The following is an 11,680-nucleotide window of genomic DNA, read 5'->3' as shown; positions in this document are numbered from 1 at the left end:
GAGATCTTGGATACTTAAACATGACTAAGGAACTCAAAAAATACCTTCCAGTTAGCTTTTTTGGGTGTGATACTGGGTTGTTACAAATGATATCAGAGCGGATCTGACCTATAACCTATGTGGACTGGAAAATACTGCAGCACAGATTCATTGGGGTTGACCACGGGCCGATTGTGATATTTGTGATTAGATTTGAATGGATTTAAATCCTTAGCCTAACTGCGGTTATTTATTAGGTAGATCTTGAGTACTTATACAAGATTAAAAAACCTAAATGATACCTTCTCACTAGCCATTTTGGGCGAGGTTCTAAATTGTTAAAATAATAATAATAATAATGGAATAGAGCATCATGTTAAAGTTACCCTTTATCCTTTCTCACAACCTTTTTTTTTTTTTTGCCCTTTTATTTTGCTTGACAACAAGGGGTTGTTATTTCATGAACATTTTCCATTAGATTTCTTATTCCATGCAGACGAGGACATATACACATATTATAGTCCCTCCGATCTCAAGTTGACATATGAAAACAAATCAAGTCCAGATCACAACCCTGAATTCTATGTCCAACCAGCTCTTTCCAGCTAAATGCTGGCCTACGTCCCCACATGGCCACCCCCACTAGGATCCAAAACCCCCTTCCTATAAAACCCTAACCCCCGGTCTCCACTCCCACCACTTCTCTGACAATCAAAACCCTCGACTATCTCTGCCTTCTTCGAGCTCCTATCTAACTTCTTTTGGAAAATGGCTTCTAAACCCTTGGCTGCCACAGCTCTTCTCCTCACTCTCAACCTCCTTCTCTTCACCTTGGTCTCTTCCAAAAGTGTCCCATGCCCACCCCCTCCTTCTAAGCCTACGCCAACTCCCTCACCTTCTTCTGGAAAATGCCCCATGAACGCACTCAAGCTCGGCGTGTGTGCCAACGTTCTTAACGGCCTGATCAACGTATCTCTCGGCAAGCCACCAAAGAAGCCTTGCTGCACCCTTCTTGAGGGCCTTGTTGACCTCGAGGCTGCCGTATGCCTTTGCACTGCCCTCAAGGCCAACATTTTGGGCATCAAGCTCAACCTCCCTGTCGACCTTAGCTTGCTTCTGAACTACTGTGGCAAGAAGGTCCCAGCAGGATGGAAATGCGCTTAATTAAGGCGGCTTGACATCCTTCTGAAATCCATCTTTACTTGTTTGTTCCTTGTGTTAATGGTCCTTCGTGGTTGAATGAGTTTTGGTTCTATGGGTGTATGTCGTGTCTTTGTTCAGTCTATTGGCTTGGAGTGGAAGATCATGAAGAGCCTTCCATTTCCGGTGCAAATAAGGATTTAAGGTCTGTTGTCAGTAATGCATGCATGGTTTGGGAGAAGAATTATGTCTGTGACTTTATAAGACTTTGCGCGTTTGTAATCTGCCACATCAATTGCAATTCCTCTAGGGACGGAAATTTCCCCTTGTATCTACTTCATGACCTTAATGAAGTAGGTGGGACATTATTCCTCCTTTTTTTTATCAGAAGAAAATGTAGCTTCTTCGGGAACTAATACTTCTTTTTATCGTAACTTTTGGAATTGTTTTCCACACTTCTTTCATGTGCTTTACTATTCTGCATCCTGCTTTCTTTTACTTTAAACTAGACTGGCATACGGTGTGCGCTATGTACAAGATATCCACGGTCTACTCAATTTGTTCCATATTTCAGTAATATAAAATCGTATCTTATGAAGGCTCCATCTGTATCATTTGAACGAAATGAAGGTGTCGTCTAATATTAGTCAAGTTGAAGCAGATCTGATCATCAAATCATATCATCTTCTAGTTTGGGTGTATCTCACTTGATCTATTGTATAATAAATGTGCTGATCCTGCATTGACTGGATACAATATTCTTCCACCGTTTTTGGGGGGTCACAATATTGTATTATTTGTATCATGAGCTTTCTCATATTACCAACCTATAATTCAGTGATGCTGAATCAAAAGATACAGGAAATATCAAACCAAATTCTTAAAAAAAGGATCAAAAACTCCTTGCGAAAAGCATACCCCACGCTACAACAAAATCAAATACAAAACCTCAAGCCACACTATGCAAAAAAAAAAACAACCAAAAACCATGAAAAAAGTATTTTTATATGTTTATCACTTGCATATATGCTTCTGTTTAAGCTTTTTGGTAATTTAATCTTTGGAATAGACGTAGGAATGTAGTAAGACAGCTTGATATTGTAGAATATTTTTAGAAGGATTTTATTATCGTGATGAAGAGTCTGGGTATATATTGGGCTGGCTATAAGCAAAATAAACTGCAAAATATCAAAAATGAGAAAAGACTGTTGCAAAGTAACAAGCTGATGAACCTTCTTAACTAGAAGTTACTCAAACATAATCGATCTACGGGCACCATCATATATGCGTCTTTCCATTCACCAACAGGAATGAGGTATACCAATTGGCGATCCTCTTCTTAATGCATGCACTTGGGAGAGGTTCCAGAGTTGGATCAAGGTGTCATTCCAATCATTCTTCTTAAGAAAAAAAAGATGTTTCTTTTTCATTTTTATATTCTTCTTACACATGCAGAGATTCAGCCATGGAGTCTCATCATGGACTGATGCTAGTTCACGTGTGTCGATCCATTAAATCATTCTCTGATTGTCCTGTATCTAGTTTATTAATAATTCATCATGTTAATGGTATGGACAGCAACAACTTATTTGCAAATCTTTACTGTTTAATAAATTGGTAGCAGAATGCTATAAAAGATTATAAAAATCACACAAACGAGGAGTAGGCCAAAATTGTTCACGGGAACTGAATTCTGAGTCAACCTATTCACACCGCAACATCTTAGCTGATGACTATGGCATGCCTGAGTTAGTTTTCTAATTATATTCTATGTTTATATTATTGGATTCATGAGTTGTCTGTAAGGTCGTGTTCGGAAAAAAGTATTTGTCTGGGCTTATTTAAGTTGGACTCTTCACCACGTAGAAGCAACTTATTCACCAAAATTATGGGGTTCACTTTTTAATTCTTTGGCACATAGTTAAGGTGGATGGGAGGAGATGGAATAGGTTGTTTTCCAATGTGAGGGTTTTTAACTTCTGTTTAAGATAAGATGTTTTTTTAATTATTTTTGTTTATTTATTTTTATTTTGTGCCTCACTGTTTATTTCGAACATTGCAACATATCATCATGGTTGTCTCTGAAAGTTCATTGCAGAGAGCCGTAAATTTCTAGCCAAAAGGAATCCACCCTCCCTTCTCCTGTTCACCAAGGACCTGTGGTATGGGAATACGCTGCAAATGGAGGTTTCAGGATGAGACCTCAAACTTATGGCGGAGGAAGTGATCCTGTATCCCATTTTGTGTCAGGCCCAGGTAACTTGTTCCTACAGATCGACTGATTAAAATTATTAAAACATTAAAATATAATGAGTACTAGATAATTATTTTTTTCAAAACAAATCCATATCTTTGTTGTTCTAATGAAAATAACATGGCCTTGATTTGATGATCTGTATCTATGCACTGCTCTTTTGGTAATCATGCATACTCTCTTCTTTTATAAAAATATATTTTAAATATATAATTTTACTTAATTTATTCCCTTCTAAAGAAATAACATGAGTGAACTGGATATATTTACCAAACAATATAAACAATATAAATTTGAAAGAACACACCTATTCTTATTTCCTCATATGTGCATCCCGCATGTTTAATACAATTTAACTGATAAGATACATTTTAGTTAGAATGGATCTTAGAGCCATCCATCAGTCCTTCTTCTCAGACGCATCGCTTGAGCGCAGTTTCTAGGATCATCAATAATCCTTAGAAGGATAAAAAGTTGATGGTTAGTGACAATGGACAAATCCATTAAGGCTGAACTGTTTTGTATCTTAAGAGTAATCAAGGTCTATGCTTATTGTCTCGTCAAAGACACATTATAATCATTTCTGTGAAGCAAAAGAATTTTGGAAGGAAATTCAGGGTTGCAGATTACTTGGATGAGCCAGGCAGGCTTGTCACCTTGTATCCTCTTGGTCAGAGATCAGCCACAGTCGTTTCGAGTCCAAGACAGGTGATAATATATCATGCTCCTTCACGACGGTAATTATGGAAGTTTAGTCGACCTGGATGACCAATCCACCTAAAAACTCCATTGAATTATAAAGTTGGACAGCCAAATTTTATGTTTGAATCGTTCAGATCAAGAATCCTATTAACTTGATTCATATTTAGCAACCACTGAGCTGGATCATCAAGTTTAGAACAACAAACCCGAAGCTTGATTAACAAATAAGTCAACCTGAAGAATAGCCAACTTGCAAAAAAACAACAAAGGAATAAAAGCTTAGCAAACCTTTTAACATATTTTTTTTCAAATTTTACACTATCTCAACAGAAATGCAAGATATTTGTAACAAACCTTTTTAGCTGGCTCAAGTGCAGACCCGAGGGAACCGGACCCACAGAGCCATGCCAAAATCAAGCACAAGATATAGTTATTGTCACGCCCCGAATTCGGATCATGACACGGCCATACTATTGCAAAATTAAACATACAATAACACGCTGCCACTTTAAAACTTCAGATTAATTATGAACAATTTCATTCTTGAATGTCATCAAATGTTTCATCAGTAAAAGATTGATTACAAATCATCTAAAAATAGCAACATTTAATATTTCATTTTCTTTTCCCATAACCCTGAAGCACGTCGTGCTCCTTGTTTCTAGCATCTTCTATTCATCTGTAAGAATATAAGTAAATTGGTGTGAGCTATAAAGCTCAGTAAGTAATCATGCATAATCTTATCAGATCAAGCATAATATTTTTCATACTAGTGCATTATTTTAAGAAACTAACAGTTGTAACAAAGTAAGCAGTTCATACAACATATAATCAAATCAGACGTAAAACTTTTGTTTTTATTTCATGCTTTGAAATCCGTACTCATCATTATTCTTGCTTTGAAATCCATACTTATTATTATTCATGCCTTGAAATCTGTGCTGTCATTATTCTTGCTTTGAAATCTGTGTTTGTAACAAAGTAAACATTTCATATAAACCAACCAGTCATAAAACTATGCAAGTCCATTCATGCAACTTCACAAATATGATTATGCATCATAAAACTTTTGTCATTATTCCATACTTTGAAATTCATACTCTCAGATGGTAGTGTAGCTATGACCGCTCTTATTCCCATGGCAAGGCCTTTACCACTGCAGGATCATCTTCCAGTTACTATTACCCACTGGCGGAGGTCGTAAAGCCACGTTACTTTTACCCACTGGCGGGGTGGTATGCCTAGTTACTATTACCCACTGGCGGGGGTCATACATAGCGATCTGAGAGTTCTTAAAACATATCATGCTTTTCATAAATCTTTTCTCATAGAAACTTTGGAAAGTGAATAATGGCATCATGATAGATAAAACTCATGATCATGCTGAAAACTTTGATTTTTCGTGCAACTTCTATATCATCATAAATTTATATACATATGATGATATTCATGATGAGTGTCATCTAATTAAAATCATGCAACTATTGATAACACATGCTTGATCGTAATTTTGTAAAAACATAAATAATCATATACAATTTCATAATCGAGTAGTCACAAGTATTTGATAAAATATAAGATTATATCAGGGTTACTTACTTTTTCCACAATTCATATACCCAATTCCAATTGCATAAATAATACTTTTTCATCTTATAAAAGATGATACATGATCCATAATAAGATTAAGACAGGTTACTTACCTTAATTTGCTCACCAAATGCCAATTCTCCAATACCTAGCGAGATCATTAAATTACATGTCACTTGCACATTTAATTTCTATTTATTTATAATCTTAAAGTCATTTACAGCCCATCTTTAGGACTCAATTTTATATTCGGGTTCAGAGCCTAATTCAATTTCTGGTTCAAGCCTAAGCTAATTTCTGGTTTGGATTTGATTCCATTTCTGATTCAGATCTGTGTCCATTGCATACTGGTTCAGGTTTGACCCAATTTCTGGTTTCCGAACCTTCTTTTCCTCCTTTCTTCTTCTCTTCCCGATCCACTCCTCCTTTTCTCCTCGTCTCCCATGAACTAAGAGGCGAGCTTGGAGGGGTGTCTGGGAGGAGACCAGCCCGAAGTCGGCGGTGCTGCGACCAACCGGCAGCACCTGCGACGGCCGTGGTTCCACCTGCAGCACCCACGGCCTGACTGGGAGCTCTCCTCCTCCACCTCAGGCGGAGGACATGGGGCACGGCCACCCGTCGAGGAGCGGCAGAACCGGCCGAAGCCGGTGGTGCACGCGTAATGCACGGCCGATACCCGCGGTCGGGCCGATGGCCTCCACGGTGGCCCGAGCCGGCGGCTCCTCCCTCGTTCCCATTAGGGTAGGGGAAATAACCCACGGCTGTGGCCATGGATGCGGGCACGGCTGCGACCGAGCTCGTTGCGACCAAAGGAGAAGAGGAAAGGCCTCCGGCCATCGACAACTGCGGCTAAGCATACCGGTAACCCCTTCCTTTCTTCTTCTTCTTCTTCTTCTTATTCTTTTTCTTATTCTTCCTATTCTTCTTCTTTTGTTTTCATTCTTTATTTTTCTTTTGTTTTGATCACTTATCCGGATAGATCGGAATATGAAATGGAAGGGATGGAAGACTCACCTAGCTCCGGGACAACTATGTGATGTTCCCTCCGGCGGCTCGGATCCCTACTCCGATGATATTGCTCATGCTTCAGTTCCTTGTAGCAGAAAAAGAGGGGAATGAGAAGAAATGAGAGGGTGATGGAGTTCCTTTGTGAGGGAGCCATGAGCCTTAATAGCCCTCAGCTGGAAGAGGAGAGTGGTGGTGATCGTGGCTGTCAGGCGGTTATAACCATCTCAGCTGGCGATCACCGCCTCTAGGTCTCCAGATGGGCCAGCCATGTTGGGCTTGGCCCATTAGCTCACTGTATGTGGGCTGGTCCTCACAGTTATTCTTTTGATGAATAATATTTTTGAAACATAAGAGCAGTGGTGTCATGTCTAAATGATGATTTCTTTTCCTTCTTTCTCTACATTCCCATTCTACGAACGTCCAAGAGGAACCAGACATCTCATGATCATGATAGACCAACTCCCACGTTATAGAAGAGGAAAATTATTTACTGAAAACCAAGTTGTTCTCTAAGGACAAAACCATGAAAAGAACGACTAACCAATTGATCTCTGATTGGACCTATCTGGAAGTGATCTGCCCAGCAACAGCTGTTTAGGATCAATTCAACTTAGACCAAGCTTTAGTGCTATGAAGAAAAAAGAAAAATGAAATTGAGGTATATCTAGTTTTTATAACAATTTTAGTCTTAAATACAGTATGAATTGCGCCTTCAAAACTATTGTCTGGGCTCCACCTTTATTTCTATATCTCCAAGGATGCCAACAACCTAACTTCTTTGATATAAAGTCAGGCTATTTGGTACTAGTCCAAAGATGCTTAAAATTGCATTAAAAAAAAATAATATGACTTCTTTGATGTATTGATCTAGCTGTGATAGAAAACTATTTACTGAACAGCAAAGTGTTCTCTAAGGACAAAACCATGAAAAGAACGACTAACTAATTGATTTCTGATTGGACCTATGGGGAATGGGCCAAGGATCATTGCAACATCGACCCAGCAGTTCCAGTGCTATGAAGGAAAAATAAAAATGAAATCGAGGTATATATGTGGTTTTCTAACAATTTTAGCCTCAGATACATGATGAATGGCACCTTCTAAACTATTGTCTGGTCTCCACCTGCACTTCTGTATCTCCGAGCTTGGCTGCTAGCAACCTAATTTCTGCGACACAAGTCTAGTTTCAGCTAAAGTCAGGGTGTTTGGCACCAGGCTAAAGATGTTTAAAACTTGCATTAAAAAAAATTGACTTCTTTGATGTATTGATTTAGCTGCGTTGGTGAACAGTAGTCATTGATTCTCACCTAACTAATTTTGAGGGGATTATCGATATTCACTTGAGAATGGGTGAGAACAAACTGAAGGAAAAAATTAAAGAGTTCATTTAGAACTCATGTGTCTCTCTGGTACGTGTGCATAGGTTATGCTATAACAAATACTAGAAATTAGGATTTTGAGGGGATTTTTTTTTATAAAAAAAACACTAAATAAGCATCAGGCAAAAAGCAGAAAGAGATTAAATGATTGAACTTATAGCTTGCATCCATAAATAAATATGATCATAAAAGCTGCTCTAAAGAGTACAACATATATGTGCTGAATCTGTTGATATAGTCACTAGTCTTACAACCTCAGGAAGCGCATCCCAATAAGCTCAAACTTTTTAAAAATCATAGCAGAGGCCTATCCTTGTTTAGACAAAATCACTTCAACTAATATGCATCAATCTAACTCAACAATATCATGACATGGAAGCATGGGCTCTCCAGGTAGATGTTCTCTTTCCTGATCCAAATAATGCGATATTATTATAATAAATGTTCTGGAGATCGTCAGACAACAATATTGTTCCATCCAACTACATGTAGGCATGGAGAGAACTTTTCCTTGTACCACTCTGATTTTCTTATTAAATTTCACATCTACCATAGGATGTTTACTGTTGCCATTTACGTTAACAAATAACGGCGTGTCATACCGACATAAGAACATTTGGATATATCAAGAATTCTAAAGCAAATGTCAAGACTGACAAATAAAATGTGTCCCCATGATATAGTTTGAGGCTTAATCACTCCAAAAGACCGTTAGGTAAGAAGCTCCACCCCATCAAAATCCCATGATGTGCCATCATTACGGGAAGGCTGCACCTCTGCAATCTGAAAACTAATCCCATCATAAGTATAGACATCATTATTCACGAAAGTATATGAAATTTGAATGGATGATCATGGATGCTGCAAATTTATCTCCAACCTATGTTTGTTTTGAAGTATAGAAATCAGTTGAATTCTTATGTATGGGCTCAAACGACAAAAATTATCAACAATGAGAAGGCTTTAATTTTTGTATATTTTTGTTGATATTTAAATCATGATGAATGATGTGAATCATCAACATGAATGACCTATTATATATATATATATATATATATATATATATATATATATATATATATATATATATATATATATATATATATATATATATATATATATATATATAGGTTTTTTGCATGAATATCCTCCTAAATATCGAATTTTGTATGGATACCCTTCCAAAATTGATATTTGCATGTATACCTTCGTAAAATATTTATTTTGCTATTCTACCCCTTTTCTATCCTTGTTTTTGTATATGTACCCACGTCATCTAGTACCGTTAAAAAATTAACGGTTTCAAATTAAAATGGCTAAAATATTCTTAATAGGTAGATGTGTAAAAAGAAACATCTATAAGCCGATCGCAATGAAGGACAAAAAAATAATTTTAAAATTTTATTTTATTTTTAATTAAAATAAATATAATTTTTATTAATGATGTTAGAAGAACCGTTATATTAAAAATATTTGTGCAAAAATAATGTTTTACGAGGATATATACAGAAATAAATATAAATTTGAAGAGGGTATTAATATAAATTTGAATTTTTAGAAGTTATTCATGCCCCCAAAAAAACCTTTTATATATATATATATATATATATATATATATATATATATATATATATATATATATATATATATATATATATATATAATTACAATGACAACGCATATCTAACGACATGCATCCTGCCAAACCTCATATCCATCACTAAAAATCAAGGACTTCCGATTTGCCGGTCACGCCTGTATGTCTTCACATCAATCAAGTCACACCATGTCATATCCACAGTAGGTTCTCTTTTATAACAATAAGCACTGAATGGCAATCCACGTACTATTCAAACCTACGTTACATGCATGAAAGATACAACCCGAGTTTATTACATAAAAGTTTACAGCCTTGAGCACATAGCTTATGATCCCAAACCACCCACCAGTTCCTATATAACAAAAGCCACCATCAATCTTGCTACAGTACCCAGGTTATTGCAGAGATCTGGAATAACAACAAACCATATATACAGAGACGTGACAATAAGAGAAAGCAACGAAAACATGGAAAGAAAATAAGAGGCCTAAGCGCATTGGAAGCCAGATGGCACCTTCTTGCCACAATAGTTAACAAGCAGGCTAAGGTCGACTGGAATGTTGAGGTTTATGCCGAGGATGCTAGCCTTGATGGCGATGCAGAGGCACACGGCGACCTCGAGGTCGACGAGTCCTGATAACAAAGAGCAGCATGGCTCCTTTGGTGGTGTGCCAATCGTGATGTTGAGGAGGCCACCGAGGACATCGGCGCACACACCGAGCTTAAGGGCGTCGATCGGGCACTTGCCAGAGCTTGGGCTTGGGGTCGTGCCTGGTTTCGGAGGGCAGGAGCCGCAGGCACTAGCAAAGGTGAAGAGGAGGGAGTTAAAGATGAGGAAGAGAGCAAAAGCTGGGGTCTTGGAGGCCATATGTGGTGTAATTGAAACCAAGAAACCTGAGTGGGTACAATGCTTGTTTGGCAGGCGTTTGTGATGGGCTGTGTTGTTGGAGGGTGCATGTATTTATAGAGCGAGAAGAGTGAAGCGTACCTCTCCTTTTCTACTAGTTTAAGCTTTATTAATTAGAAAAAAAATAATAGTTTAGAATTCTAACTATAGTTACTTTCTTAAACTCGTGCGCGCGGTGGCATTTGTCGTGTATGCTGACAAGAGGAGTTTTTGTTTTTCCTTATCTCGATCAAGATTCAAATTAAGCACGCACACCCCCCCCCCCCCCCCCCCCCCCCCCCCCCCCCTTTTTTTTGTTGACATAAAGTACAATCTAGATGGCACGGCCCACCCCTAACAAGCAACCTTGTAATGGCCTGTGGGCCCGGTCTGGCCTGAGCTGGCTCTTTGGGTCTTTCAACATGTGCCTAGCACGTGCAACGGGAGAGGAAGACTCCTGATGGGAGTCATCTTTCTCTCCGAGTTCGTCAAGGAGGAGCCTAGGGCTCATCGGACTCCAATAAAAGCCTTACGACACGACCTATAAAAGGCTCTTTAGCTATCTCGACTCTCATCCCCGACCCACCGCCGATAAAAATCCTTGAAACTCTTTGATTTTCGTTAAGTGTGCAGGCGAGCCACCATCTAAACCTTGCTGAAGCCAAGGTAATACTCCCATCTTGTGTTTTTAATTCTTTTTCCCCACTTTCCGCAGCCTTAAGGTCGTCAACTCCAGTCGAATAAGTGTCAGATTGTTGTCGGAATCTGTAGAACCGAGAATCCCCTATTTTTGTATTTGTCGCTCCTTTATTTTGCTTTCATCCACGCTAGCCACCATCTTCTTAATTGCCCTCATGGCATTCCCCGAAGATCGAGCTCTCTTCGTGGTTCCTTGTGACCACACAGAAGGATCCAATCGCTGGTCAGAGAACCGAGCTACCGATCCTCTATTTTACTTTTTGTTTTCTTTCACGCCACCGCCACCATTGCCTTGTCGCCGTGGGTCGCCACCCACCGGCCACTACAAGCCCTCTCTACTGGCCTTCTCTTGCTACATTTTGAGAAAGAGAGAACTTTCCTTTGATTAGAGGAAGGAGGAAGTTCACTTTCTCTCTCCTTCCTCTTTTCTCTCTCCTCTCCTC

The 11,680-nt window shown here is 38.5% G+C and overlaps 2 pseudogenes; one reads left to right on the top strand and one right to left on the bottom strand.

The window, feature by feature from the left end:
* The first annotated feature begins 676 nt into the window (after nt 1-676).
* Nucleotides 677-1,574, top strand: LOC103720686 (14 kDa proline-rich protein DC2.15 pseudogene; annotated as a pseudogene).
* Nucleotides 1,575-9,913: 8,339 nt separating this feature from the next.
* On the bottom strand, nt 9,914-10,609 carry LOC103720687 (14 kDa proline-rich protein DC2.15 pseudogene; annotated as a pseudogene).
* Nucleotides 10,610-11,680: the final 1,071 nt, after the last annotated feature.

The sequence above is a fragment of the Phoenix dactylifera genome, chromosome 16 (genome assembly GCF_051530095.1).
Source record: "Phoenix dactylifera cultivar Ajwa chromosome 16, Ajwa_hap1_PhDact_Kaust_v1.1, whole genome shotgun sequence".
In the NCBI taxonomy this organism is placed as follows: domain Eukaryota; kingdom Viridiplantae; phylum Streptophyta; class Magnoliopsida; order Arecales; family Arecaceae; genus Phoenix; species Phoenix dactylifera.
Note: the sequence above shows the minus strand (reverse complement) of the source record. Positions and strands in the feature narration are given on the sequence as shown.